Source organism: Cygnus olor, chromosome 1 (genome assembly GCF_009769625.2).
Source record: "Cygnus olor isolate bCygOlo1 chromosome 1, bCygOlo1.pri.v2, whole genome shotgun sequence".
In the NCBI taxonomy this organism is placed as follows: domain Eukaryota; kingdom Metazoa; phylum Chordata; class Aves; order Anseriformes; family Anatidae; genus Cygnus; species Cygnus olor.
In genome coordinates, this window is record NC_049169.1 from 89,997,187 (window position 1) to 90,024,746 (window position 27,560).

Sequence of the window (27,560 nt, forward strand, 5' to 3'; positions counted from 1 at the left end):
ATCAATAGTAATCTACAGCAGACTTAAAAACAATTATTTGATTATTTGACACGACAATCACTCATTGGCCTCATTTCTCCTCTGAGAAATGTATCTGAATGCACACCACATCTGAAAATGTAGCACCAATGCACAGGGAAGAATTAACGCTGGTGTTACCCACCACTGGTACCATTAATTTAACTCATGCTGTGATCCTTTTCAGACTCCATTTCCAGCTATCTGCTTATCAGTCCATTTTTCAAAGGTAGAACAGAACCAATGCAAAGGGATTAGGGAAAAGAGTCATGATGAATGTGAGGTCACGAGCAATCGCTGTGTCCTGCTCCTGACCTTTCTGATAACGTGCCACTTGAGAACGCAGAGATATTTTATGACATCCCCTTTACCTAAGCCCATGTTTCCACTTGTGATTTGAATAAAACAGATTGACGGTTATGCATCCGACCTCTCTGCAGACATTACAGCAGTACACCTAAAAATGTTAAATAAGGTAACTAACAAATAGCAAGCTCAAGTCCAGCTGCAAATCACTATCTTATACTCCATGCTTCAGAAAAGAGTTTGGTCTTCTTGAAAAGTTTTGGTTTTCTATATAGATTAAAAACACAGATACTTTTTACATTTGGAAAAACAACACAATAAAACACTAGTCTGAAAAACTATTGACTGGCTTTAGTGGAACTGGGTATTAATAATAATGTGAGCATAATTTCTGGGCTGGTATGAACAGAACAATCTGTGAGACTGACAGGCGGGGAATAAAGAACATGTGAACCCAACAACTCAGGCGATAAAAAGAAATTTTAGGAGAGAAGGATATTTTGGCCATCCCTACCATCCACCCAAACTCCTTTTCAGCTGTGAAATGGGCATTCATCTGCAAATGGGTGCAGACGGGAGTAACAAGGTGTACTACTAACAGGAACCACTGGAGGACTTCAGGCTGCTAACTTGGAAGGACTTACAGGAGGTGATCTGACGTGACTTGGGCTTGCTTTTCACCACAGTTATTCGTTTGGGAATGCACTCAAGTGCAGTAACACTTTTTATGTTAGGGGTTGTCTTCTGCGAATGCCTTTTCGTAAAAATACTTGAAGGCTCTACCATTCAACATCACTCACACTTCTCTGGCTGCTGGTACAGAGCTTTAAGGACATTATGGCTCACCTAAGACAGCGTCTTTCCTATGGAGGCCCATTAGAAAGCTCATGCATTATGCTGGGTGCTTCTTACGTCCTTGTGATACATTCCTCATTACTGCAACCTGAAATTTCATTTCCATGCCAATGACTCTCAGATCTGCCTCAGTGATGGAAAGCCCATAAGCTCCTCTAAGTTTCACAGTTGCCTGTAGAACAAATAAATCCTGAAACAGCTCAGGCTTTTGTTATCATATGTGTCATAGAAAGGTTTAAATTGGGTGTTGTCTACTCTCAGCCTCAGTCCATGACCACACTGTCTACATATTTGGATACTTCAAAAGAGCTACTTGAAGCTTGGGCAAAGATCATGTCTTCAGGGAGAATGCTCATTCTGAGCTGATTTTCAATTAGCTTTTTAATTAGGCAGACCATGGGAAAGATGAAGCTATCTTTCAGTATACTGTATTTTTATTTATTTATTTATTTATTTTACTGGGTCTGTTAGCAGCTTCCATAAAATCAAGCCACCTACTCTTCCTTTGGACGTGATCAGAGCAACACTCGTACAAAACAGCTCCATATAAAATGATCCCTCTTCTTCCACCAGCCTCTTCATGGCTGCGAAAGAGCATTGGCATGAAAGATAGTTCAACTGGTATCGTAGAAACTTTATGTGCTATAGACATGAGAATGTTAAAGGAAAAAAAATTAATTTCAAGGTTATGTTGCTGATGTGCAAAAACATTTTAAGGACAGAACTCTGCTTCGAGTAACAGAAAGGACAGGGTAAGCATAGGCTTCTCTCCGGGACCAAAGGCACATGCTGAACTTCAAGGAAGTGCCACTTTCTACTAGGGAATTTGTATCTAGCATGGATGTGCCTGCATATGGTGCAATGACTGCTGGAAAAGTATATTTAGTCCTAAAAAAAAAAAAACACCAAAGAATTAGATTAAATGTTGTGGTCAGCTTTCTACTGATTTCTAAGGCCAGAACTCTAGTGTTGTGAAATGGGATTTACATTATAGAGAAATCAACTATTACCAGTCCTGGCCAACAAGACCAACAAAGCTTGGAACCATACAAAAAAAAAATTAAGCCATTTTTTTTAGCGGAACTTATTATTAAGTATTGTAATGGAGAGGTTTGCCTTTTTCATCAAAGACACTAAATGAGAATAGGAGAATCCTTCCTATTGTGCTTACTTTGAATTACACATCCATTTTGAGTCATAGGTCAAGAGTGTAAAGAGCTCAGATTGCTTCTAATGATGCCACAAGCATTTTACAATGAGGCAGCAAAAATCTTGTTTATTAGCAATTGTGGCTTTAATCTACGGAATACAGAATGGAATAACGTTTTACAAAGATGAGGATAATTATGGCAGAAAAATAAGCAAGCAGATCAGCAGCTTCTCAGCTGTACCTCTGAAAGGTACTGACTGTCTCAGGCCTACAGAAGCTAGATTTTAGATCTTATTTCATTTTATTATTTTATTAAGAGAAGTGATTTATTTCACCAGGTCAACAAGACTTGCAGCCTTCACTTGAAGACCAGGGATCACATGGAAGGCTTCTTTCTTCTAAGAAGAGAAAAAACATTTCACTTTTTTTTTTTTTTAAATACATCAGAGGTTGATTCCTTAACCTCTATCTTTTCTTTCATTGCAATCAAAATTCACCACACATCTCTGAGCTGATACTCTATTTAAAAAACCGTGATTACAAATAACCAGTGCTCTTTTCCTATAAGTCCTTATATGAGTGTGTCCTGTTTTCCAACACCATTACTTTTTAACAAATTGCCATGCTTAAACAAGTTCTTTTGACATGCTTTTAGGAAGTTTTGCATCAGCTGCAAGGACAGCTTTATAAGAAGTGTGATACTAGTTTTCCTCAGTCTCAGCATACTTGAAGAACCAAAAAAGAAAAGGCAGAAAAAGGAGTGAGTTATTAGCATCACCGCTCTTCATATAGGTTCCTGTAAGGTGAAACAGTTTTAGGGTCACACTGCCCGTACAATGCATCTTGACATTGTGGTTGAGAGTAACATGATCCAAAGAAACGGACAGAGATGGTCAGACATTTCAGAAATCAGAATGCAAGTTTCAGCTTTCAAACAAAACAAAACAAAACAAACAAAACAAGTGTATTCAGGCCTGGTTACTATGAAAGCTTAGACCTTCTTTAACTGTTCAGGGACCAATGGCAACCTCAGCAAAAGTACTGAGCAGAAGAATCCACTGACCAGAAAATAAACTTGCTCTGTTAGTACATTTTGGGCAAGTCTAGCTCTTATACTTTTAGTCTCATACTGTGCCAGAGACTTTGTGCCCTGGCTCCTGCAGAGATACAATAAAAAGCAATTTTTACCTGTAATAAGCCTCTTTCAGGACCAGGCAAAATCATCAGGCCCTGGATAGACCTCAACAGACCATCTCATAAAAAAAATGTTTGTCTTCTACTCAGCACAGAAACTGAAGGAAACATTACAAGAGAGGGAGGGAAGGAAAAAAAAAAAAAAGAGAGAGAGAGAGAAGAGAGGGAGAGAAAAGAAACTTAAAACATTCTCAAGAGCTCAAGCCAGGTTCATTGAGTCAGGCCAGACTTTATAACTCATGTGTAGATTCCCTACATACACACAATGTCATGAAGCTACTAGTGTCCTCTTGCAGCCTGATTTTCTGTCTAAGATGAATCTGCTCCATCACCTACTACTGTCCATAACTGTGACAGAACAGTGCTCTGGGTCCAGCTGGGGCATTGAGTCTTTGTGCACCTCCATGACTCCACTTGCAAAAAAAACACTTCAAAGAAGGACAATGTTTTCCTCTTTATCACGTACAGATATATCATGTACAGCTATTTATGTCTCTAAGCAGCAGCTGCTGCAGGCAGGTAAAAAGTAGTTTTTAGTCTCACAATGTCACATATCTGAGTTAAATTATTTCATTGCTATGATCTTCAGAGGGCAAAGAGCATTTGATACCAGAAGGATGTAGTTGTTTGTGTGACTCTAACAGTGATTAGTTCAGGCTAAGCCAAAAGTCAGAGAGTATTCTTTATTACCATTTTTTTGACACCATCTCCAAAGATGTTTGCTATCTTTAAAAATACACATAATCTGTAAATACATTTTGGTTAACAGAAGGAGAAGTAAAAGCCCTGCATCTTTCTGTGCTAAGGTTAAGCAATACTACATTCAAGGGTTTTGTTTATTTTCTAAAAGGTTACTATATACCTTCTTCAATTCAGCTCTCCCTGTGGAACCTACATCACAAACAGACCTTTACAACTTAACTCGTCCCAGCTGTTTAAACAGATTTTCAAAAGAGAGAGCACCATCTGATACATTTAGAAGCCTTTTTTGCAGCATCTGTTACAACTCGAGGTCAGTTTGAGGATGGCCAGAAAAAGCCAGAAAGGCAGTGTGTCCCGAAGGGAGTGAATTCAAGCAGCACACACTAATCCTCCACTTTCTTAAAGGACTGAAACCCACCACCAGGGAGCAACAATTCCAGGCACCACCAACCACCCAAGGCTCTGCTGTGACATCAGGTCTCTGATGGTGATTCCTTCTGTGCCCAGGGAGATGGGCCGGGAGGTGACCCAGCATCCCCACCGTCATCCTTGCAGAACAACAATGTGGGATGTGGACTGCCTGAGATACCAGGACAGGTGCATCTTCTGTTTCAGAAAGCCTTGTTACGTCCACCTGGCCACGATCAAAGCCAAGAAAAGACTCCTTGCATCTTATGTCATCAGAATGGAAGCTTGGGCATTTATTTTTGATTGTTGTTGTTTGTTTGGTTATTTTGCTTGTTTTTGTTTTTGAATTTTGTTCTGTTTTGTTTTAAATCCAACACATCTTGCATGAAAAGTGTAAAAGATGTTATTTGAGACTGTCCAAGGTGTCCATGTGAGCATGAATTTCATAAAGAGAAAACGGTGGCATTTTAACGAAATCTTGCCAGCAACAGTTGCACAATATGAAATGATGATGATGCTTTAAGCCTCTTAAGATCTTCATTTTACCATGTATAGCACATCAGAAGTCCACTGTTGGCAGTTAACAAGCGGGGTTGGTTGTACTGAGGTCTGGTGGCAGAAAACAAAAAAACAGTAGCTTTAAAACAGTTACTTTTATCTGGGGAGAAATGTACTGTCAAAGGCTGTTTCTGACAAAATCTGTTATTTCTGTCAAAGCAGAGACTATATGGTTATGCAGGCATTTGGACGAGGACGTGTTTATTTATTTATTTATTTATGGGGCTTCGTTTCACGTTTGTGTTCTTGGAACTGAAATCTTTCCACTTCTCTCAGAAAAAAAAATTAATTATACTTAAACTAGTTACAGAGTCAAATATGAAAAAGCAAGCTGTAGTACTGGGGAGTCTCCAGTGAGCTCCTTCAGCTCCTGTTTTTCTGAAGCTGGCAGTACCCTGCCAGATATGTGGCAGGAATACACAAAGTGTACCTTACCCACTGCACAGAGTGAATAACGCTGTGCACAGTCAGCACAGCACGCTGTGTTGTTCTGTCACTGTATTCATAGCATTAAAAAAGAAAGCAAGACACTGAATAAAGGTATCGGCTGTGCCACTTCCACAGCACAGACCTCCCAGTATGTGTCACCATTTATCTCTAGAACAGAAACAAAATCAGACTACAAGAACAAGAAGCTCAACCTCATTCATATTCCTGAAGCTTTTGTCAGTTACGTGATGAACGATCCTATATGCAAACAAATTATCCTTCACTATGTGTGCTGCCAGCAGAAGAGAGGTTGTCCTGAGGGCCACTCTGCCACCATCTTTGGTCCACCCATGAAAAACAGACTTATGACCACCCATCCCTGGCCCCTGCCGGGGAGGCAAGGCAGGGATCCAAAACCACATCACCAGCTTCTCTCCCTCTCCCCACACACGCGTGCCCTTTGTTTGCCACCAGCTTGCTCTTAAACTTTGGATCAAGGATCACCAACAGGGCTGCCTGTATAAAGGATGTGCTGCTGGCAGAGAAAGGAAAGCAGGGAACAGACTCCCATCTCAAAGGAACTGCCTCAGGGGAGCCAAAAGACTTTACTCCACAACAAGAAAGAAGCTCACAGGTCAAGAACCAGGAGCAATAAAGAAAATCTCTCCCACCTGAATGCTGCCTCCTAACCAGTGGCTACCCTTACTTCTCACTATTCAGGACTAGGAATTCCCCTCACACCAAGGCATTTCCATTCATACTAGGGCAAAGAGTGCTGCAGGGGCAACAAGAACAGGCAGGACAGGAACAAAGAACAAAACTACCCTCACACATTCAGATTTTCTTGATTTGCTTGCCCATTTAGCTGCTGAATACAGGCTGACAGTTTGGTAAGGGACAAGAGCTTCAGGTGACACAAACAAGGAGATAACTCTACCTTACGAATCACCACAGCTGTAGAGATGGGCATCTGTGCAAAACATGATGCACACATTCAATTTATTTCCTAATCAGGATGAGTGCTTCTCACCCTTTGTCCCAGTACTGGTGGGCTCTCTCTCAACTGGCAATAGTAGCCTGCATATACATTGCTCTGTATATAGCTTATGGGTTCCTTCCACTATATGAATCTGTCTTTTTGGTCCTAGTGCCGTGGGCCCCTCCCAAACTCCAAGAGCTTCCCTGGTTACGCTGAATGTCATTCAGAGTTTCTACACTGCTTTGTGCCATGGCTGATATTTAGAAGAGAAAGCCGTCCTCTTCTTTTGTCAGCTTATGGTGTATTTCATCTCCCACTATCTCATAAAGTGACAGTTTGATTATAATGTAATTACCTTTTTTTAGTGAACCTAGTGAATAATTTTATTTCCAGATGGGTTTATGTTCCTTATATTTAAGCTCATTATGAACAAGAAAGCTGCACTGGGAAAATACAAAGCAAGGTCGTTTTTTTCCTTTTTCCCTTTTTTTTTCTTTTTCTTTTCTTTTTTTCTTTTAAGGTGAACATTATGTAGGGCTTATAAAGTGAGGGAAAAGATGCCAACATCACACTGTAGAAAAGGTGACTCAAACACGAGGGCACAAAAGAGCTTGAGAGCCTTTTAAGACATTTATATGGAAATTGAAAAAATAAATGTTTAATTTTCATTGCGTGGAATTTGGTAAAAGCTAACAGGCTGAATAGCTTCAATACCCAAGAATCAAGAGCCTGAGAAGCAAGGATGAGAGTGGCTGCAGACGATTACGGCAGGGACAGTGCCAGCTCACAAATCGATGAAATGAAAGTCTTTTTTTATTCAGTAAAATCTCCAAGCCTCCTGTGGCTGGGTACTCGCCAAGGAGCTCGTTTGCAAGTCAAGTATTATTTGTTGATGCTAAGAAGCACAAGCTGATACATTTTGCCAAAACGTGTCAAGAAAATCCATGTAAATCAGCAGTGCTTTGCAGCAGAAACAGTGGTTCCTCTCTGAAAACTGTCTTAGTAAAATGGCACCCTGGGGTTTCCTGTTTATTGCATCCCAGTGACTTCCAAATCAAACACGATCAGCTCAGACGCAAGTGATAATGATTTCTTTTTTTTTTTTAACTGCTGCTTCTATGAAAATAGAAATAAAGTTGCACAGCCAAGATGTTCTTTCTGGCTCACACATCAGCGGTATAGATCCTGCAACTGGTATTTAGTCAATAATCCTATTTACGACTGGAAATCCAGTTTCCTTTCTATCATCCGGTTTGTAGTTGATTGGCTTGAAAGGGAGGAAAGAACATCCTGAAGCAGAAAAAAAAATCCTGAAGCAAACAAATTAACTTACCACAAAAGTGAAAATTGGATCCTCATTGGAGTCCATTTCTTTAGCAATGCTTTTACCTCTGGTTGAGCATGTGCTAACAAAATTCATCTGTCCAAAGCAGAGGTGCAGGACCATGTACTATGTGAACTACATCTGTCTGTGTTTTCTCAAGTGGGAAATTACTTAAATAACCAATGGAAGCAAATATATCCACTTCTCATTGCATTTCACCATTTGTAACCCTACAGACATGGCTGGATAATGGTGACATTTTGAACCTGTGACTTGTACGAGGTATATGACTTATTGGCATCACCAGCTAGGCTGTGACCTGGCATCAAGCTTCCTCCTCCCAAAAACTCCCACACTTTGCTCCTTGCAACACATCAATACTCTTCCTCTTTGACCAGCAGTTGCTTCAAAATACACATCCTGAAAATAAACAGGACTTTGGTTTATAAATATATGCATATTTTTCTATTTTCAAACAGTTCCAGGCTCATTTTCCCATATTCCCAAGATTTAGGCCACTGATAAGTAACCTAATCTGCTGTAATGAGCATATTGCTCATTTTCTGTATGCTATCTAGCCAGCAGCTCTCCTGGGACACTTTAAACTAGCATTTAAAATGTTGATATTCCAGGCACGTGTTCTACCTTATTCTACTGCCTTGCCACAGACCTCAGTACACCAACTTAATTGTTCATTTGTCTGGGCCTGTCAGTTTTTCTATTTCCACACTCCCACCTTGGTACCAGCATTCTGTTAGGTAGTGGGAAAACCCAAAGATTGCCACATACCACATCATTTATTTACTCTATCAAACAGGAACTATTGATTGATTGAGCTTGTTCAGTAGCAAACCTGCAACATGATTTTATCAAGAAGTAGCTTAGTCCTATGTAAGAATTGGACCCTGGAAATTCAGATAAAAGATGTGAAATATCATTGCTCTGCTGTTACCTTTTCAAGTGAAAAAAAAATCAACATTACGGCAACAAAAACTAGACACCTACAGCAAAGAAAAGGGGAAATCATGTGAGAGAAAACTCAAAGATAAAAGAGCTAATATTAAAGCTTAGCAGTCCCTGGGGGTATTGTGAAGGCTTCTGAATGGATGAAGCATTTCTAGTAATTATGATGAATCGAACAAATACTGTCAAGCTCAGGCTCATTGCGAGACTATCTTGAAAAAAGGACAACTAATTATATATGTATATATAACTGAAACCAAGTTATTTTTTCACTTAAATGACTAGGATCTGCCTACCAGGAAAGCTTTCTGTGTGAGAATTTCAACCTTTAAAAAAATAATTCCAAGCTGATTTATTTTTTATTTTTTTTAAACACAAACTATTTGCAATGTATTTGAACTTGTCAATCAACTCAGATGAGTGGTTTTTGTAGATGTGCTACAGAGCATTCAAAAACCAATATCACTATTGAAACAACCTTCTTTAAAAGCCAAGAGTTCAGAGACTCATCATTCTTGGGCAGGTTCAAATTTCCCTTTAAGGTCCAGAGTAAGACTTAAAACGCTGTCCCTGCAGAGGCCTCCAGACTCCCTCTTTGTTTCTCTTTTTCCATGTATTTCAGCAGTTAATTGATGAAGCATCAGACTTTTTCCTGATGCTTCCAGCAGAGGTGACTGAACAGCACAGGGATGAAAAGGCCTACAGGAGGCTATGGCTGTAGAGGTCCCAAATCCACGAAACAAAGATTTGTCAGAGTAAAGCCATAGATAGGACCAGAGAAAGAAATGATAAACTTGGGACCCTCCTCCTTATCCAACACCACAGAACGGTTCTTGACTTTAACTTGCCCACCTCCCTGCCCACCTTCCAGAAACCATGGGTCATAGCTGAAGGTGTCTCCTTAATGTACTTATCTACTTCTTTTTTTGGCTTTGTTTCTGTCTGAAAAAAAAGACCAAATTAAGGATTATAAATTATGACAAAAAGGAAATTTGAAAGCAACGTTTACCAAAAATCCTACTTGAAAAACACAAAGGATGCATCTTGAAAGGCCACAGCACCAGTCCTTCAGGATATAATTCCAAGTAGCCTTTAGCTTCTTCTTGTCAGTGTAATGTATTCAGAAATGGCATAGGACTGGTTAACTTTGTAGTTGTTTTTCCTTCGATCAAGGAAGTAGCACAGAGGTCAAAGCTTTATATGACTGAGAAGCTATCAAGCTGATGACAGCATTAAAAAACAAAAGTGTCTGTTAAAAACTGAGTCCATCAAAAGAGAAAAAAATCGTGTCAAGAGTCTTATTAAATGACTCTATTAAGATGATTTTTTTAATCAATACATGGTATGCAGTCCACGTAATTCAATTTGAGAAAAATTTAACTAGATTATATCTTGTCAAGAAGACCTTATGGGTCACTTTAAACTCAATTTTCATCTGTCCAAATAATGAACTCTAGAAGGTTAAGAGATTAGCACTTTGGAGTATGTTTTAGTGCAATCAAAGCTTTCTTGAGAGGAGGCTATTGTACTGAAATTGTCAGAATCATTCCTGGATAATCATGTAGACAAGAAAAAACCCTTAGAATTAATTTCTGCAAGTTACCTTGGGCAAGATAAAATAAGGCACTGACAAGGTACTCGAAGAAACTCAGACAGTCACTCCCAGCAATGTAAAGGCTTACCCCCAAAAGGCTGAAGGAATTCTGAAATAATTGCAAGCACTTCTCCAACACAAAATTATAAAGACGATACAAGTCTGTAAGATTTTATTTAAAATTAAGTATATTCTTTTCCACATATTGTCATTGACTCCTCATTCTTTCCAGTCATAATTCTTTGCTACCCTCATTATGATTTCATTCTTTCTGTGTATCTCAAAACCACAAGCCAACTTTTACTCTGCATTTTTGTTTTCAGCTTCAGGGGAGACCAGTGCATGCAAATCACAGCATTTCTTCTCTCTGGCTTGCACTTCCCCATACAGAAATCCAGCCAGGGAAGAGAATTAAGAGGCAGCCTGACCCGCTGCCTTGCCAGCAGGGAGGCTCCGTTATATCTATGTCATTTCTGACAGACTTGTCTCTCTAGCTCTGCAGTGCCTGCCAGCCGCTGAAATGCCACCAGTTCCGCAGCTGGTCTGTTCCCAGGTCTCCGTCTTTTAGCACTGAGAAATTTCTTCTTACTTGCTGTCTAGGGAATCCCATTACATTTTGTTTTCTCCCCAAAGGACAGGGAGAATTGATCACTTGCTCACCACCACAAGTCTTTACATACTGACCAGCTGCCACATCCCCAGTTTCAGTAATCTGTGCTGAACTATTAACCTTGCTAATGCTCTCCAGACTCTGGTCATCTTGAGGACACCAGAAAAGCTAATTTCACCTCTGGGATGTGCAGAAGACAACCTGCTGGCTTCAGCAGGCATTTTAGGTGACGATCAGAGCCTTGTCCTGGTGGGAGACAGGGCTTCCTGGCTCAGTGCTCCTCTCAGGCTGGGCAGTGCTGCAGCTCACAGCTCTGACCCCAGACGAGACCGATGTCCATCAGTGCAGCAAAACACCATCAGACAGCAGTCCTACCCATCTGTGGTGGCCAGAGGCTGAGGGACACATGAGCTGCTGTGGCACAGCCTCACGACTCCTCAGCAAGTGGCAGCTCAAGTCAGCGAGAACTGAGATCCAAAAGCCTTTTACAGCGCTAAAATACCACCTACGGGATGGATGGCTTTATCTGGCATTTGGGAAAAGCAAGCTGCTCTGGAGCTGGCATGCTGCATTGGAAATGCCTACAAAAGATGAGGGAGAAGGGTGGCTGTATTTCTGCAGGGATCCTAAATTGAGAACACCAAAAGGCATTGAAAAGAAGAACGGGTGGTATAATTCCTTAGTGTCATGGAAACCCCTACAGCTTGCATTTACTGTGCATGCTGGGTCAGGTTCTTTTGCTCATGCCAACTAACGAAGACTTGCCTGATGTGTCCTTTTTGGCCATCATCCTCATTACTATGTCTGGAGCGTCTAATTTCCTACTGCTTCATATAGTTATGTGTGACCTGCCTGCATTTTCTATATGATGAATGGGTAACTGTGGTTATCCAGAAGAAGGGTAATTAAAAACAAAATATGAAGCTAACCAGACAGAGATAAGTGAATATTAAAGCACCTGACCTGGCCAGGTGCTCAAAGATATTGCTGAAAATGTCTTCAAGTTAAAAAAAAATTACCACCTTGACAGATTACAAAGTGTTTAAACCTTCTGGCAATAAGAGCTGCTAATAAAGAAACAGTGTAAACCAGAAGACAACAGTAGCAACAGTAATTATGCAGCAAAATGATTAAACAGCTCACAGCCTTAATGACTCTAATCTATTTTATGAGAGGAAGTCACATCTTCAACATTCAAAAAAAAAATCAATTAGAGAGCAAGGGAGATGGAAAAAAAATCTATTTAAACTGCGTTCCTACAATCAAGTGATAAATCAGTCATGAGTAATTGTAAAAATCACTGCAGCTCACCATGTTTTGATAACACTGGCTACTCCACCAGGGACTGAAATCCTGTTCAGTTTCTCAGCATCCAAAGAGACTCCACAGAGGAATCTGAGAAATTGTTTTGCAGAACAAATCGTGCTGTCTGGCTGGAAGAATATCCAGCACTATCAAAACTAAGAAGCTTCCTTTGGAGACTTTTTCTTATTTTTATAGCAACAGAGCTAATTTCAGTTCAGTTCAGAGGTACTTAACAGTTTCGTTAACTCTTAACCACTCAGATATTTTATTTCCTCTTCCCATTCTTTGTATATGTTTTTCCCTCTCAGATAAAAGAATTGCAGATATCAATTTCCCACAGTGGCACTAGCACAGACAAGGTCATTCTTGGAGGTCTGCCGCATCCCCCTTTGCCTTCAGAAGCCAGAAACTTCAATGGAAGAACACTAGGACGGTGTATGGGAAAATGTGAGGTGATTCCCAGACTCTTCTTGCACGGGGCCCTATTTTACAACATAATATTGACCTTCACGGTCACCTATGCTCTGAAAAACAGCCCTCAAAAAGGAGCTTGTTTTCACTGCACTCTTACCCAATTCTTGACGTACAGACAAGGATTGTTACACCAAATTAGACAGGCTCGTGTAATTCCAAAGGTAATAATAAATTAGTCAGAACCCCTCTTTGTCTTTTCCTTGCCCATTCTAGTGAGATTACTTTAGGTATCAGAACCCAAACCCTTTCTAAGGCTTTATATTTATTCTTGTATCTCTCTTCTCTACCCTCACATTTGCAAAAAAATATTTTGAAACACAGAAACCTTGATGCTATCAGATATCTACCTTACAAATGTCAGGGAAAACAAAACAAAACAACAACAACAAAACACCAGCTCCCACAAATATTGGTATATCTATAATGAAAAATGATACAGGCTCTTTTTGGCATGGTGGTGTTAGAAACTTTGATGTATTTTGTTTGCTATAACACACTTCAAGATCTGTGTGTGCCAGGATGCGGTGCTTGCCTTTCCACCTCATGCAGAAGGTGCAGAAATGTTTCTGAGGACAAAGGATTGGGCTGGAGAAAGCATGCCAGATGCAAGGACTAGTATGAATGAAGAAGAATATGGATCTGGTCATGGAAAAACCCGTGTGTTGAGACAAAATATAATTTCTTATTTGATGTTTTTCTATGCAGTTCCTCTTTTTACATTTAAAATAAATACTTCAAAAGATTATATATATATCATGATTATCTACCCCTTTTCTGTAGACTAAATGTTATAACCATAACTATCAAAAAAAAAAAAAACCAACAACTAAAAGGTTAATTTTCAGAAGATGGTGGGAGATAAAGAAACTCTAATAGGGACCTACTTGTGCCAAGGCTGTTATGCTTCTCAACGGTTCCCTGAAAAAAATTACCACCATACCATCCATCCCCGTTTGCTCACTGTTCAAATTTCAGAGTCAGATTCGATTAATTAACAAGGGTTTATATTTGTTATGGTTTTAGACCTAGAAGTTATTGACAGCCACTTGACATTAATTATTTGTAGTATTGACGTCTTTGCACCATGGAAAGCTCTCTGGAGAAGAGCTTGGGAATATGCCAAAGGTGGAGAGGAACAGTTGCTGAAGGCAGGTAGGGAGATACTGTTGTTACACGTGTGCAGACTGGGAAAGCAGGGGGATTTAGTTATTGTTATTTGTTTCATTGGTAGGTCTCAAAAATAGGAAAAAGAGAACCTTGGTTGTTTCAAATCCTTGCTTCCAAACATTTAGGCACAGTGTGATCCTACCCAGCTTTTGGATGCAGCTATGGTGCATGAGACAGTCATAGAGAGAACATCGCCACCTTGTATGCACATGTCAAAAAGCCATTTAGCCCACCTCAAAAAGGGGCTCATGGGCAGGTGAGCTTAGAGTTAAGCAAGTTCCTGGGGTTTCCAATGGAAAGAGAAACATTCACGTGAGGGTAGAAAACAGAGGAGTCAAGTGATAAGCGGAACATTGCATTTCAGATGGTATCAGAGAGATGTAGGTCAAGTTGTAGCTGCACTGAACGAAGACCCAGAAGTCCAATAAATCAGTGCACCATGGCTGCAGGCAGCAGCCCAAGTAGCATGGCCTTGATGGCAAAAGCTGGGGCAGACACTGAGTGCAGGGGTGGGGGATCCACACAGCCCCCCAGTGATGCTGCCTGGTAAACAGCAGCTGGGAAGAGAGCGGGGTCAGGGGAAGATCTGCAGCTCTTCAGGAAGGAAGTTACCGATGATGAACCTTCCTTAAGTTGACCATCAGCTGGATTACACAGGAAGCGAGAGACTACCAAGAGAAATTTGAGAGCAGAAGTCAGTCTGAAAAAAAATAATAAGATGAAAAATTTATGACTGTGGAGGGAGATTTTGAAGGGGGAAAGTGGTGCCAATCGAAATCCAATTTGAAACTCAGAAATTCATACACATTCCTTACGGTTTTGTTAATGTCTAATATTATGGTTTATATTATTGGTATTGATCTTGAATATATATTTCACTGATTGTTCTTTACTTCTTTTCATTAAAAAAAAAAAAAGTGACTTTGATCTTGATTTGATATAACTGCATAAATCACATAGCTTTTTTCCTGACACTGTAGGCAAACCAGATGGCACACAGTACATAGCAAGGAATGAAGGTGTCACAAAAACAAACTGCCCAGCAGATTGCTTTCCTACTCACCTGGAGGGGTTAAAGTTGGGGTGAGCACCCACATGATGTTCATGTGTTGCTGAGAGCTACTGATCTGAAGGCAGAGAGGATGACCATGTGTTCTTCCTTTTGCTTGCCCAAGCAATAGGCCAGAGAGGATTCAAATAAAAGAAGATTAAAATGTTTCTGTGCAGATAAAAGTGATCCCCTTAATTAGACATGCAATAGTCAAGAATTTAGCTTTTACTTCTCCACATGTGCTATTTAGTGCAGTGGTTTTCAAGGAGACACAGACAGATAACACATAATACTATTGGTAAAGCAGGGATGCTGCTTCCCAGCCAACAGCACAATCCCAGAGATCACAAGCCATCACTGCAGGCATTTCTGCTCTTCAGTTCAGAGGAAGACTCTCATGTTGGCACTGACAACTTCTTCTGGGAGTTTCCAGCAGAAAAAAGAAAGCAAATGAAGGTCAGATTGGTATTTAATACTGAAGTAGCTTATTAGTAATCACCAGAACAGATTTAAAAGTTTTATCAATTGTCCTTAATCATTTATCAGCTACAGCCCAAGAAGCACAACAAGCAGAACCTTTGTCTCATTTGCACAAGACAACTCTTGCTTTGTCAGAGCTTTTCCTTGTCCTGGTTGGATTGCAGCTCCCTCCTCCTCCAGTTTTGCTTCAAACACAGTGCAGCTCCCACAGATCTATACTCCACACCCGACCTCAATAGCTCCCTCTCAGACTGAAATGCAATTTGGTCTCTGGTGGCCTCACTCCATTCTGTGTTGTGCTTCGATTGCTGGAGCAGCCAATTGGGGCAGTAAGTCACAGAAAGATGTTGTTCCCATAGTAACCCATATTCCTCTACCCACTCATTAGATTAACACATTTCAGATCAAAGGTAGACATCAAAATATCTAATAAATGATAGTCCAAGACATTACTTTTAAATATAATCTAAACCTACCAGACTGTCTCAAATGGCCCTGCTTGATATCAGAACATACATCTATAGCTGCTATGCTCATTACACTGCCCTGCCTGAAAGTTATCAAAAGCCTCTTATCTAGTTCATTCTAGTTTATTGTTCGCAGACAGTTGCTGAAGTACTGAAACAAAGAGGGATTCCCCAATATCAGAGCCGCAACAAAACCAAGGAGTTCATTATCTCTGCAATTAACGCCTTTGGTACACATAGGGTTAGGATAACATTGGCAACTTTGCTTAAGAAAAGGCCTGATGCACAGTCCGAGTAGCAGAAGACGTCTTACCAGTTTAATCTCCTCCTAGTTCACTTTTACTATGTTCTTAGTATTTCAGCGTGAGTTGACTTAATGGAAGTCTGAGCCTGAGGAACAAATTCATGCACTGACTCTGTGTGCCCAGATAATAAGAAAACCCTTCAGGCTGCCTCGGTTCCATCATCATACCAAAACTCTGCTGCACACAGGAAAGCCTGAAAGAAACCCTGAAAAACGGCACAAACCTTTTGCCACTGAAGTTTTCCAACATCTTCTGTTAAAACAGTTGACAAGGAAGCAATGGATGAGACACATTTACTAATTTTTTTCATGTTTTCTCTGGAGTTTTAAAGAAGTGTTTAATTTTTCTTCATCTCAGCTCCCCAGATAGAAAATGAGCCATTTCTTTTGATTTTCTTTCCAACCATTCATGTCTCTAAACTGACTTGATGGTTCTCAGAGAGGGTCTTGCCACAAACATACATATATACACACAAAATACGTGATGTACACTACTTGAGTAACCTGCACTTGGTAAAATTGGGTCCTGGACATGACTTGGCTCTCGATGCTGATGTAAAACAAGCGGTAACTGCAAGCTTGCTAAAAACCCCGTTCCCAACACTTCGCCATGACTCAAGCAAAGCCAATTTACACCTAACAACATCATTTGGAGACTGACTCTAGCTGGCATTTTCATGCCAGTGTTCTTGTTCCCTGTAGATTTGTATCTGAAAAACAGCATTTTCCTGACAACAGGTGCAGTTTCACTAGTCTGTTCAAATCACCAGGAATTGAACTTTGTTCTTTTTATTTTTCTTCTACACCTCTCCTTGACAAAAATCACTTTTATCAGATATACAGCCTTGGTGAGCCAGCTAACCCCATTAACATCTTGCCTACCTTCTGCTAAGCATGATACCTCACAAAGGTACAATTTGCAGGTGGGGAAAAATAATTCTCATATCAGAAAATCACCCTAGTATTGTGACAAGAAATCTTAATACACATCCCACCTTTTTTTTTTTTTAATGAACTTATAAGAACCGATGTTGTTCATGATTTCTGATCATAACACTAGTGCAAGCATTTCTCTAACGAGGTGGGGAAAAATGCTACGTATGTCCTGATTTGGTTCCCTCATATTGGCTATTCTAACACATATTTCTGATAGCTTTGCAGTATTGCCTCATTTCAATTTTATTTCTTCATTTTCTTTTGTCTCATTGGCTCTCTGATGGTCATACCCTTATGTGTTTTACTCCTTCAGAGTGGGGCAAGGTATTGCTGGATTCTTGAAAAATAACTCACATGGACTCTGCAGTGCAGGACAGTGCATGGCTGGGTCTTTGCTTTTGTACTGGAAAAGGTGTGTTGTTTTCTGTCACCCAGGGAGAAGAGGTAATTTGGTCCTAGTTTCCAAGTAAACTGCAGATGAAAGAGACTTTGCCTGCTTTGTTTTGCTATAACCTTAGGCAACAGCTTTAAAATATATATGATTTTGGTCACTAAAAAAAACTGTAGCCTTTTTCTGTCATTTGTGTTCTCTATACTTTGTGCCTCATTAGAAACATGAGAGGAATACAGGCACTCCAACATGATGCAAAAGCCCGTCAGCAGCCAGTACATTTTGAGTGTTAAAATGGAAACAGTAAAATGGTAAATGAACATAAAGAACAAAGAGCTTTTCTCTTAGCTTCTATTATTTTCTGCATTTAAAGTATAGTAGTCAGAACAAAATCATAGACTTTAAAATTAAGGAAAGAAACTGAATGGTGAAGTTGGCCATGAGTTTTGTAAATGACTGCTACTTAATAGCTGCAGCCCACTGTGGTTCTCGACAAGAAAATGCACGTCAGTCATGTCACCACCCAGGGAATAATCAGAGACACATCTTCTTACTTCCTTTTGTGGGCAGAGGGTAACTGCCTAAGCTGCCTTCTTTCTGCTGAGAAAAGCTAACTTGCCAGCTCTTCAAAAGCAGGCAGTCACAAAATCACAGCATGGCTGAGGTTGAAAGGGATCTTTGGGGTCATCTGGTCCAACCCTCTGTTCAAGCAGAGCCACCTAGGGCAGGCTGCCCAGGACCAGGTCCTGGTCTGTGTGGCAACACGGGGAGCAAGGGGTCTTTCCAGCTCTGAGCTCAGTGCTGCTCACTCGAGAAACACTTGCTGCCTTCTCAGGGCACAGGAAAAAGGGAGCATGCCTTTGATCAGCAAATACCAAGGTGACATTGACTGATTTTCCTCTCTCAACTCTGATGTGTTGCTTTTCTCATTTTAAGCATCTGAAAGCAATAGAAGAAAGACCATTTTCCCCAGAAGAGAACTCTGCAAGCACTCGCATTTGTGCAAACTGATTCTCTTTCCTCTTTTCACAAAAGGAGTTGGCCAGCAATTAGAAAGCAGACAGCACTTTGGGAATAACTTTTGCAATTTTCTGTTTTAGCTTCGCTGCTTCTCAGTTAAATTCCCACAAACAGCAGATGAATATCCTTTCAAGTCTGCCTCTGGATCAGCCTCAGCATCATTCATGCCTGTAAGTGGTGCTTTCTACTTTGCAGGTAGAAAGTAACCTACCACAATGACTTTCAAGGTTAACAGAGCTGTACTGGGACACCGCGATTTTATCACAGGAAAGCTAATTTGTGTGGCTTGTTACAGGCCAGGAAGGAGGATAACCTTGTCTGGTGTTTCTAGGGTAGCTGTTTATTCAACCCTCGCTCTTCCTTCACCCCATAAACGCTCCATCTCTCTCACAACTCCTGATCATTGGAAACTCAGAGAAAACTCCAGCCACTTTCTCCTAAATCTCTTTTGCTCCTTGCCAGACATATCTCCTGCAGCACAGGTTCCTTTCTACCCTGTGAATAGAGTGACTTTACAGCTGGCAGGAGGGATGCTCCACATGGGAATACTGCTGTACCAGGCACGCTCCTTTGTTTAGCAATGGTGAGTGAGAAAATACTCAGTGACTACCTTGTATCAATGGTTCGCACTTACTACAGATTTACTTCAAAGCACTCTCAGTCCTGCCCTAGGCTCCTTATTTGTATCCTGTGTCGAATTACACACAGCTCCTAAGCAATAACCACCCAATGTACTTTTGTTGTTTTGTTTGGTGCTATTGTTTTTTTCCTAAGTAGACATTACCCCAGCTGCTCCCAGCCTTTAAAGCTGTCACTGATTAAAATGTCATGTTCTGGTACATGGTGTTCTCGCTCATCCCCTGGGATCCAGCTACAGAGCCAATCAATACCCGGTGCACAGCGCACATCACAAGAGGTGCCGCCCAGCCACCTTCATGCAAGCACATGCTCTCTCTCCCTGGCAGGTTTCCCATTGGCACTGCAGACAGCAGACACAGCACAACCGAGAGCAAAAGTAGTTTATTGGCAAAGATGTGCACTGTCACACAAATAGGAGACAGCTGCCCTAACACATCCTGACAAGGAAGCTCAGATTATACTTGACATCTACATGATATACAGCACTCCAACTTGCAGACATGTGCTAGGGGAATCCGTTGGAGACCTGGTCCCCACGAGAGGCGGGTTAACATGCCAGGAGTTAGCCAGCACTGTTGCTCCCTTGTTAATAGAAACAGCAGCAATTTGCTTTAAAGAGAAAGGCACAAAGTGACCTTCACTGCTGCCTGGCAGTCAGCAGTCTTAAATTGAAGAAGCACGACACAATACCTTGCAGGTGGCAGAATGGTTTTTAAAGAGCTGGACCATAACAGTCAGCTCCCCCCACAATATCTCAATTCAGCCTAGGACTTGGGCTAGTACATGTTTCCCTGCTAAACCTTCTGCAGCAATTGCTCCCACTACTAAATACCTGAGGGCTGTGTCAGCTGCACAGCACAGGCCCCAGAGGCACACGCAAGGTACAGAATAATGCTGCACGATAGGTGCCACTTGAACATATGTCTGTCCACTCTCCAACTGCGGGCCTTGGTTTCCCTAACACTGCCAAGTGCTACTTAGCCAAGTGGCTCAGCAAACTGTTACTCTTTTAACAGAAGAGCCAAGTTTAACGCGAGGAAACCATCATACAAATCCAGATGCTGGTAGGTTCAGTGAGGCAAGGACCATAGCAGAGCAGGGGGCACTTGGAGCTGATCCAGCCTACCTGCCGTGTTAAACTGCTCACCCAGCATCTTTGAGAAGAAGTGAAGCAATCAGGGAAGAGTAAATTCCCAGCAACCTTGCAGACAGTGATTCATTTCTTTGAAATCAAAAGGAATTATAAAGTGCTTTAATTTTAGTTACTTGTTGAAAAGAACACGAGCAAGGGGCAATGGTTTCAGGTGGCAGGGACTTCACTCAAAAGCATTCAAGATCTTTTTGCTTTGCTTCCCTCTCCTGTTCTGATGACCCTCATTTCCTCTGTAAAGGTTGCCTCTAACCTATCATCTTCATCTCTTAGCACTTCTTATAAAAGTAAACATACTCAGGTTGGGATGGTTCTTTTCCACCCATCCCTACCCTTCTGCAGCCTTTTTAGATAAGAATGGGCTTCTCAGAACAACACAGATCAGCTCTGTCAGCTGACACCAGCCTTCCTCTTGTGCAATAGATTAACATTTTTATATTAAGCTGTAAATCAACAATGCATGACACATGATCGTACCACATATTCTAATATTGTAATACTTCTCCCCAGTGCTTCTCCAAACAGCTTTCCCACCTTGGAGGCTGTTTTTGAGTGGGCTGGTGACAAATGCCACGTTAGGGACCTTGCCACTGCAGCAGATTGCCAAGCTCTCAGTGAGTGCTCTGCTCTGGCCTTGTCACCTGGGAGGACTCTGGTCTCTGCCCTCCACTAGAGAATATAGCATTCTCACCCTGTGGCCCACCTGGCAGGACAGGTTCCTTTGGTGAACTACCTAAAATCACCCTTTTCCAGTTCAGCTTGACAGCCGGTAACGCATGCTGGCATATTTTGCCTTGGTCTTCCATTTAGCACCATTGAAAAGGAAACAACACTGAAGTTCAGTGTAGACTACAGATACCACCAGCACAAGCAATAGCTTGACAGCTTTTTTTATGCCAACACACAGCACCCTATAACAAGTCTTTGATTTATATCTTTATAGAGGAAAACATTTCAGCCAAATATCTGATTTAATTCTTGTTTAGTTTAGCTTTGGTTGTTTTTTGATGAATGGAGTGATGTAAAGAGAGCATTAGAAAACTTATGTGAGAGGAACAGCTATCAGCTTCCTTTCACTACCATTCATACAGTTCCAAGATCAGGGTAAGCTAAAATCTTATACTGAAAAGTAATACAGCAAACCAAGATCTGATGTACAAAGTCATCTATTTTTATTTGCCTGCTGCTGCTTAAGTGACACTCAATTAAGAAAATCTCTGGGATCTGTCAGCAAGTACACTAGATGTACAATTATGCTTCATTTTATTTCCAGTCCCATCACACCTGTGGCATTGTTCTCAAGGCTTCTTATAACAGAACCAAACGTCTTCAGACATGTTAATATGTTAACATTGGCTCTCCCTTAAATAAATCTTGAATGGGAAACAGCTTTTGAGTCATATTCCATGTTACGAATCCTTCAAGTTCAAAACAGGAAATTCCATTATCTAAAACATATTTCAAGGTAAAGCTCAGGTTGAAAAAATATAAATTATTTTGGCCTTGGTCTGTAGTACTTGTTTAAATAAAAGACAAGGGACCTCTCAGTCTTCACAATCTTTTATTTTTTACATATATATATATATATACATATATATATATGAATAAATCACTAAAAGAATAATTATGCAATCCAAAAGGCATTTATACAGCCTTAACCCTGTAGCTTGCCATAATTAAGATTTTGCACAACATCCTGAAGAATCTATGCAGGAACTGTGTAATACATGCTTTGAAAAAAGAAACTTCCTTTAACCTTATTAAATGTTTTAAAAATCCATTTTCAATTGACTAAATTTCAGTGTGATTTTACTTAGTTGAATGAGTAAATTTAAATTGACTACTGAAGACTTACTTGCTTCGGCTGTTTCATGATTCCTCTAAACCATGTATGGAGGAACCAAAAACCCAACTGCTTTTGCCCCTTTGGACATAGAGGGCTGTCCAGTGGGGTTCCACAACAAGATGGAGGCCGTCCACCTCCACTCCGCTGCCAGCTCTGCCATCAGCTTTCTGGCTGACCTCAGGCCTACCCCTCACATTCTGGTTTTTCAAAGCAGCGTAGAAGTTCATGTCCCTTACCACAGAACTGACATTTGTTCAGTCCTCAAAAGAGTCGGTGTGAGATAGAGCTCATGTCCCTGCCTGGCTGGTGAGTCCTGTTAGACTTAACTCCTTAAAGGTCCCGAGATACTTATTGCACTAACTGCTGCTACAACATAACGTTAAAACAGAAGAAGCCCCCTTCCATCATCAAGTGCCTTTTCAGGGCCAACAAACTGTTTTATAGAAACCCAGCTCCCAGTTACTGCTGCCCGAACACAGCAATAAACATGTACTTTTGTGGGTGCCTGGACTTGCCTTCCACTAAGGAATACTCATAGAAGTTGCAATCTCAGGCTCATGCTGAAAGGTTATGGAGTTGTCACTGCTCCAAATCAACTCTTGCCCCATCTGCTTCCCTAGCATCTGTTCCCGGAGCATTTCCTGACTCCCCCCAGTGAAGGAAATTGGTCTGCTGCATGCTATTGTTGCTCAAGGGATGGGAAAGGAAGAGGCAAAGTTGGCACTATACCAAACGCATAAGCATTCCTCAGGCCCCGTTGAACAAATCCGTTTTGCACAGGGCACAAATCACTGGTAATGATGAAATTTTTGCCTGCCTCCAAGATCTCCATGGAAGTGCCAAGCATGAGTCTCACTTCTCTGGTTCCTGGGTAGAGTTGCAATGATACATGACTAAGCTGGGAGGAAGTCATTTACTGTCATTTGAAAATAGAGATATATGTGTCTTACTAAGGATCTTGAGACAGTTTGATAAGGTTTAATGCCCTGACTACCTTAGCAGATGTCTTAAGTAGGTCTGTAGGGAAAAAGAACGGAAATTCATGGATGTACATGAACAGTGATAAAGACAGACAGGCTGGAATATGTAGGAAGAAGCAACTAATTTATTAGGAGTGGAAATGAAGGAAATGGAAGAGAATTTGAAACAAAATTAAACAATGTGATTGCAGTCAGGAGCCGTATCATGTTTTTCAAAGTTAAGCGAACTTACAAATGCATATGCAGTTTAATAGGGTCAAGACAGCATGGTGAGAATGATGAGAAAATGCAGAACAAAAACTAAGGTGCCACTTCCTTTTTGCTTATGGGCGTACACACAATGTCCTGACACTGACTAAACCTCTGGTGACTAAGACCCTAGTTATGTCCTGGTAAAGCCAGGGGATGGACCAAGACAACCAGAGAAAGCAGCAGCAGCAGCAGCTAGAGTTCAAAAGTCTGAACCAAACCCTCTTTTCTTACAAGTCTGCTAAAGATCTGGACTTGTAATTCTCTAAATTGTCATTAACTAATTTAGTCTTCCCTTGCAATTCTAAACCAGGAGCCCAGGCACAGCATTTAATTAGTGCCTCAATTATCATTTAAATGTTTGCTCATCAAGTTCAATAAATATCAAGCGGCTGAGTTTTGACACAAGTGGCTGTGTCAATGATTTCCCAAGAAGTGTCTTATTTGAAGGTTAGCAATTCAAGCAAAGGGTTCTAAAAAAGCAGTTAATCAGTATAAATAATTTTGACTGCAGACATATCCCCTGCAAGCAAGTACCCAATTCATTTGATCTTAATAGACTAGTATGCATTTCATCACAGCAACAGACTGGTCCTAAGCTACCATCATCAAGTTCAGAGAGGTCGTATCCCTCCTAAACAACATGTTCTACCAAACAAATCACAATTTTACTGCAGAAAATGAGCAAGTGATTCATTAAAATAACTACACCAGCTGCCGAAGGAAAGAGGGAGAAAGGTGTTCAGGTCAAACTTAAATATTCTAGTGACTGGAAATCTGCTGCTCGGAGGAAATCGCTTTAGATTTGCCTGGTTTCCTTTCAACCATCAGTCATCAACCTATTTCTTCAAACATCTGTTTCTGATTGCTCTAAGGGAAGGAGACGAGTAATGAGAAGCCCTCAAACTTATCACACTTTTTTAAAACAAAGCTGCATCATCTTTACTTGTGTCTCTAGACTACCGACAAAGTCTGCTACTTGCAGAAAATGTAAAAAAAAAAAAAACAAACCTTCAGCTTAGGCATGTACAGCGGCTTTGGAGATGAAGAGAGAACTGATTTTGGATGTCAAAAGCAAGATACAATTTATCCCACAAAGCACATACATTCATCATAAACCAAGCAAGTGCAGAATAACAATGCCAAAACATTCTTTTCCAGTAGTAAAGTTGCCTTGTACTGAAATCTCTAACTTACCTGTCCTCTACATCCCCTAACAGACACCTGCACAAAAGTGATATTTAGATGAACAAACATCAGTAAGCTTTCCACAGCATTTTTCCCTGTGAGAAGGGGAAGAGAGGAACAAAATCTTCAGTCAGTCCCTAAGACTGACTTGGTGGAGGTCAGAGGCAAAGGCAGGACATAGGGCTAGCAAAGGCCATAAGCCGAATAGGTCTAATACATCTGCCTGATCATAATGCAAGATCCACACCACGCTGCAGAAAAAAAAAAAAAAGTAGCTCTAAAGCTCACTGCCAGGGTTTGCTAGCAGAAAACCCCTTCACAGCCCTCAGATTGGCTCTCAGCCCGATGCAGGGTCTCTGAGCAGACATACCACTGCAGAACTGGAGGGAAGGGATAACCTGCTACTTGAAGCTACTGTTTCTCTCTACAGCATGCCATTTCCAGCCACAGCCAATGCCTAGTCTTTGCGAGGAAGATCTGCACAGCCTAGCTGTGTATGCAGTAGCTAATTTGCTCCTGAGGGCATGCATTTGAAGCTCTAAGCCTGGGGAACATGACCATTACCTTAATGAAGTTCTTCAATAAGTAAATCATACTGAAATGCAACACATACAAGCTTGCTCCACTTTGAAACATGAAACAATTGAATGATCTTCAACCATTGGGTTTTGCTGCACTCTGACATCAAACCTCTCTCTCCTTTTCCAACCATGACAATGAATGACTTAACAAGTCTCGTTGGCAAGCTTGTAATGCCACCCTAAATTATCCATAGCACTGTTGGGCTGGCCGCTACAACTGAAACACTGATCTGAATGACCTGCAGGTTGAGGGAGGTACATGGAGGTATACCAGTTCTGAATTTGTTTTCTGGTAACACCTTGTCTGATCTAGATATGTAATTTTTGCTTCGGAATTGTTGTTGAGAGAAAAATCGGATGTCATATGTATGTGTCTGTATATCTCCAGGTATCTTGGAGAAACCCAAGCAAACCCTACCAATTCAATTTCCTTTGTTCATCAGATATGTATTCCTACAAAGAGACAAAATGAATTTCACTGAGGTCATCAAAGTATGATTTTCTATGATAGTTTTAGTCCAAGTTTCTGTACCAAATTCCCTGTTTCATTAAACTGCTCAGCTGCCAAACTAGCCAATTACAGTTTCCACTAACCATTTTATTTACTTCATTCATTTACTATCACAAGTTTTACCTGTTACAGGCAGAGATTTATGTAGCTGTTTGCAAACAGACAATTAAATTCATTGCAAGCTTCTCTCACAGTCTTTCCTCAGGCTTTTGCCAATTACAGAAGAGGCTTAAAATCAGCAATCAAATTCAAGACTAACATGGCTAAAGATTACACTTTGTGCTAATGAAATTGAACTAAAACAGCTTGGCACCAACTATAGTGATGATATGAAATAAGGATATACAAACCAATGATTCTCAGCTTGGTTGTTAACCTAAGAAAAACAATTTTTGTCCTAATTAGAATGATTTTTTGTCTTTCTTTAAAAACGAAAAGACAAGTGGGTTTTGTTTGCACTGAAATAAAATATTATGTTTCCATAACAGCAATTTTAACCTAAAACAATGCAATAAAAATGATGTGGAGCATTATTCACCAAAGAAAGGAAAGCAAATGGGATGATGCCCTCTCCCCTCTCTAGTCAGATTTTAGAGGGCTTACTGAGAAATGTGGGAGCCCTTTTGCTGCATGCTCAAGAGGATACAAACTGAAGTCTCCCCTTGACAAGAGAGAAGTGGCTAGAGCTGTCACTCAATGCCCACAGATGATTACAGCACCCTTCTTCATCAGCACTGCCTCCTTTTTCCCCATGTCTCTGAGCTGGGAAGGGACTGTTTCACCCCCCCAGAGCTTCATTGCCTTGTCTGCTCTAATTTCTAAGACAGTCTGTTAGGAATTATTAACCTCTGAACTGGGTGAAGGACTGCAAGGTGACAGGCTATAGCACATCTCCAGCTCAAGCAATTACTACCAGCTGGCATAGACACGCAGAGGGGCAGAGGTGAAAAGCAGCACACACAAGTGACAGCACAGCCTGGACCTCTAACTTTGTTTGTTCAGTGACTTAAGTGTCTTAGATCCATGATGAAGTTCCCCAAACGCCCAGACATTACAGGTTATCACTGAATCATAACCACTGCAAAATGCCTTAACTTGTTAGGCAACAATATATACAGCAGTAGCAAAGAAAAATGCTGCACAGCATCGCAAGCAAGCCTTACAATACAGGAACAGTTTAACTTTGCCACCCCTCAGTGCACAGAAATAATTCTCTCCCCTCACCCACATTTTGTGCATTAACATAAGCCTTGTTCAGGGTTGACAGCTTCCCTTTCTAGGCAAGGAGTAATGCAGAAGTGAGAAATGTACAGTGGTGTAGTTATGTGGAAAGGAATAGAGGCTGTATGAGCTAAACCCTGCCAGAAAAATTCTGACATCATAATCCTTAATGTTGTCTTGGATGGCATTTGAAAACAACAGAAAATAATTGGGGTTGAAAACAGAGTGAAGTGTACTTTCCACCTGCCCCATGCTGCTTCTTGTCTCTCAGTCTACTCCTTGAAAAATGCCCTCACCTAACCAGAAGTACTACAAAGAAACTTCAAAAGCCAAAAAAAAACCACAAACAACAATCCACAACTTGTTGCAGGGCAGAAACAGAGGGATGTGTTTGGGCACAGCCTGTTTTTTTTTTAATCTTATCAAGTGATCTATATATGGGGGTTTTGAAAGTTTGAAAGAGGGCACTGGATCTCTCAGTTCTACCCCAGCACCAACCACGAGGTCAAC

At 40.8% G+C, this 27,560-nt stretch overlaps 1 long non-coding RNA gene across 1 annotated transcript in view; it reads right to left on the reverse strand.

Moving 5' to 3' along the window:
* Positions 1-4,193: 4,193 nt before the first annotated feature.
* Positions 4,194-27,560, reverse strand: part of LOC121075511 — a 52,372-nt gene continuing 29,005 nt past the window's right edge. The window contains exons 2-3 of the long non-coding RNA XR_005822997.1: positions 9,739-9,828; positions 4,194-5,242 (exon numbers count right to left, since the gene is read on the reverse strand). This is a non-coding gene — a long non-coding RNA (uncharacterized LOC121075511). The remainder of the gene's footprint in view (positions 5,243-9,738; positions 9,829-27,560) is intronic.